This window comes from Anomaloglossus baeobatrachus, chromosome 6 (assembly GCF_048569485.1).
Source record: "Anomaloglossus baeobatrachus isolate aAnoBae1 chromosome 6, aAnoBae1.hap1, whole genome shotgun sequence".
Lineage (NCBI taxonomy): Eukaryota > Metazoa > Chordata > Amphibia > Anura > Aromobatidae > Anomaloglossus > Anomaloglossus baeobatrachus.
The window spans coordinates 492,212,804-492,217,037 of record NC_134358.1 but is presented as its reverse complement, the minus strand read 5'-3'; the positions used below and the strand labels follow the sequence as shown (position 1 = coordinate 492,217,037).

Genomic DNA, 4,234 nt, shown 5'->3' with positions numbered 1-4,234 from the left:
GACAGTGGGGCCAGCAGCACACCGACAGTGGGGCCAGCAGCACACCGACAGTGGGGCCAGCAGCACACCGACAGTGGGGCCAGCAGCACACCTCCAGGGGAGCCAGCAGCACACCTCCAGGGGAGCCAGCAGCACACCTCCAGGGGAGCCAGCAGCACACCTCCAGGGGAGCCAGCAGCACACCTCCAGGGGAGCCAGCAGCACACCTCCAGGGGAGCCAGCAGCACACCTCCAGGGGAGCCAGCAGCACACCTCCAGGGGAGCCAGCAGCACCCATCTCTGCAGATAATTCAGTTATTTAATCATATGGGCAGGATGAGCTCTATACTGGACTGCATAACAACTTCTTCTGCTCTTTTGCACTCATTCCATGTAATCTAATTGAATAGTAATTATTGTGGAGGGAGAAAAATCTTTATATATAATGTAGTTTAATTCTTCATGCAAGGTTACAGTTTAATGTTAGAGAAGGTCCTTTGCTCCTATATTACTGTCACATGTTCTGGATGTCTTCCAGATAAATGTTATAAATCTATTAGTCTATACTCTATCCCAGCTCCAACTTTGAATGGGCAGGTATGAATGTCACTACACATGGAGGTCTCAGATCAATAGCAGTAAGCTCCTTAGACAACTTTAGTAAGGCTTGAAGGTCAAGGACATTTGTATTGAATAATGCTAATTTAATCACTCAAGAAGTTGTTGGCTCTCCTGGATGAGCAGGACTCTAGAAGTCAATGTTTCCCTACTATATAAGAATATAAGAGGATCAGTTACTTACAGTGATTGTCCAGCAGGTCTGTAGAATTGCCTAGATCTGCAGATAATAAATTCTGTGATAAGTCCACAAACTGTTCTGCTCTAGCCCTGGTGTTTAGTCCAGTTAAAGCCCCAGCTCATGTTGCTTTTGTGGGAGGCACAAAATGAGGGATAGTCCTCCCCTCCAGCTGATGCTCTATTCCAGGCTGATGAGGGCAGTGGTTGGTCCAGAGGGGGTAGAAGAGAGGAGCATGAATTACCTGCTGAGGCTTGTGTGGATGTGTGATCTGTGATCAGCAGCTCAGGACTGGTCTGAAGGTAACCACTCCCTAAGGCTGAGCAGGCAGCAGCTGCCTCCAACACTTCCAGAGCTGGGAGGTCTTTCTTATCAGGCACCAACAATTGGTCATCCAAGTTTTTGATGGAATTCCCTCCAAGACTGAGACTCCTGTGCACAAATCTGGTGAAGGTTCACACAGTCTTGGTTTTGCAGACCTTTATCTTCAAGGTGGACACAAAATTTCCAGGTTACTTTTATGACCTTCTAGTTTCTACAGTCAATACAAGACCAGGTTAGTATAGTCATCAGCAGACCTCCTCAAGTCAACAGAAGTTCCAGTAACTGTATTTCATAGAAGTCTTCTATCACCCATCACCATAAGCCATTTATCCAACTTACCAGGTTGACTTCTTTCTTCATCAAGTCTCCAGCCCCCACCAATAATCAATCCACAATAAGAAACTTTAAAACATCAACCATAAGTCTTGCAAAACTCTACTTTTGTTGTCTTCAGCCTGTACATCTAGCTGCTGGTGGCATCAAAGTGCTCTCCTCCAGAAATCACAAGCTCCTCTCCACCTGACAATGAATTCTCAGCGCAGGTGTGAGCTTTAACATGTAATCATTATAATAGGGACAGCAGGGGACTCCAAAGATGTCAGGCAAGAAGCTTCTCCAGGCTGGAGTCACTCCCTTCACTGAACCTCCCACAGCAACTCATTGAGATGTCATTTCTAGGCTTGGGTTTTGTCGCCACCTAGCGGTTGTCAGGAGGAACATTCCTGGCTGGCACAACCAATATAATGTATGAAAAAATGATTTCCAAGACTTTATGCAAATGTATGATTATTAAACATTGCATTCCTCCTATATATCTATTCAAAACATTAGTATACCATCTCCTGACATGCAAAGCTATCCGAATAAGGACTCTGCATTCTGTATACTTGAGAAGTTCTGGGTGGAACTATTATTTTTAACCATATGGTGTTTCCTATAGTATTCAATAGAGGTACTAAATTAGCTTTACTGAAAAAAATCAGAAACTTAAGTGGGGATTACACTCACAGCACATTAAAGGGAACCTGTCACCATGAAAATGCTGTACAATCTGCTGACATCTTGTTATAGAGCAGGGGGAGCTGAGCAAATTAATATATAGTTTTGTGAAAAGAGATTCAGTATAACTTGAGCTTTCATCATATAATCCTCTGCTCCTTCTGGGACGTTTGTCCAGTGGGTGGTTCTATCAATGATTGACAGTTGTCTCTGTGTGCACCCTTATACAAGGAAGGCTGTCAGTCACTGATAGGACCACCCACTGGACCAAACGTCCCAGAAGGAGTAGAGAATTAAATGGTGGAAACTCAAGTTATACTGAATCTTTTATCACAAAACTATATATCAATTTGCTCAGTTCCTCCTGCTCTATAATATGATGTCTTCAGACTGGACTTCATTTTATGGTGACCGGATCCCTTTAAACTCACATATGCATGGCTGTTATTTCTCAGCCTCCTTTTGTTTAAAGTCACACAAATGCACAAAAATCACAACAGAATAAAATTACTCCCATATTTTAGCTCCTATATTATGATTGTGTGCACAGCGCTATATAAACACACCGAACAGTGGAAAGTAGTAAAATGTTATCTTCTGTCAAGTTTTGCTTCTCTGAGACCTCTTAAAGATTGAAACCATATTTTTCTACTCTCCTATATCAATGTATTTATGGCAATAAGTTCTGATCCACATATATATATATATAATGACGACTGATCAGGAAAATGCATACCCGTCACACAAGATAGGAGAAAATAGAGGGTGAAGTGTGATCGTCTATAACAGCGGCAGACACTGGGACACAGTATATAGTGACCCATATGAGGGGACCAATGCTATTAGACACCCGTGATAATTGAGGGCCATGTTTTAGATTTTGCATTGGGTCCCACAAGCTTAAAAGAGGTTGTCCATTACTTTTACATTGATGGCCCATCCTTAGGATATATTATCAATGTATGATTGGCTGGGGTCCGACATCCTACATTTACACCGATAATCTGTTCTCGATGCCCGTGGCGGCAGCAGGCAGCTGGAAATGCTCAGTTCTGGAGTTGCCCCGTCTTCTGATAGTGGCTGTGGTTGGGTACTGTACATCTGTCTCCTATTGATTTGAATTGTAGGCGAATGTGTAGTACCCGGTTTCGGACGCTATCAGAAGACGAAGCCGCTCTGGAACTGAGCATTTCCAGCTGTAATTGCGAGCACTGAGAACAGGTGAACGACAGAGGTGCTGAGTGTCGGACCCTGGCCGATCAGACATTGATGACCTATCCTAAGGAACCTATAAATTGAGCATCACTATATAGAAGATCATGGTGGAGTGCACTGTATTATGACAATCTGGAGATTGGGGTAATATGTGTCCCACACAGTAAAGTAAGTAATATTCAGACCATGGCACTTGTAGATATAGCAAAAGTCTTTTATGAAGCTGAAACAGTATAGAAAAGAAGTTGTAAACCCACATTTGGGATGTCAGATGATATGTAATATAGAAGTAGGATTCTGTTGACATGTAGTAGAAAAATAAGGCAGAATACACAGAAATACCGACATTTGGATGTGTCCTGGACCTTTTTATACAGTAGTAGTCTGTGAAACCAGACGTGTCACTCAAAAAAGGATCACCAGCCATGACTTGCCTACCTTTGAACACATCTTCCGAAGACATCAATCACTGGAGAGGGACATCATGGTCAGAAGAGTAGAAGGAACAAGGCAAAGAGGCAGACCAGCAACCTGATGGCTTGATACAATCAAGACAATGGTGGAGAAGACCCTGGTGGACCTATTTAGGCTGCACGAGATCAGTCTTCCTACAGAGTGTTCACCCATCAAGTCACCATAGCTCGAGATCAAGCTGAAGGCTGCTAAAAAAAAAAATCTGTCCTTGTAGAGCCATAGGAACTCCTAACTGAGCGGTTCACACTCTTATGCCTACAAGTTACAGTACAGAATACCACCATGATAAGGTTCCGGGACAGATCGAAATGTCATTATTCTTGTGTTTTCTTACTTATTTTTTTCTACCACATGTTAATTAACTGAATAATACTTCTGTACGACATATCAACTAACAGACATCCCAAATGTGTGTTTATGACTTATCTGCTATGACGTCTCTTGTTT

At 42.9% G+C, this 4,234-nt stretch overlaps 1 protein-coding gene across 1 annotated transcript in view; it reads right to left on the bottom strand.

Moving 5' to 3' along the window:
• LOC142243464 (sodium channel protein type 5 subunit alpha-like) overlaps positions 1 to 1,692 on the bottom strand; it is a 587,685-nt gene extending 585,993 nt beyond the window's left edge. The window contains exon 1 of the mRNA XM_075315409.1: positions 782 to 1,692. The gene's annotated coding sequence lies outside the window, so the exon portion shown is untranslated. The remainder of the gene's footprint in view (positions 1 to 781) is intronic.
• Between the last annotated feature and the right edge of the window lie 2,542 nt (positions 1,693 to 4,234).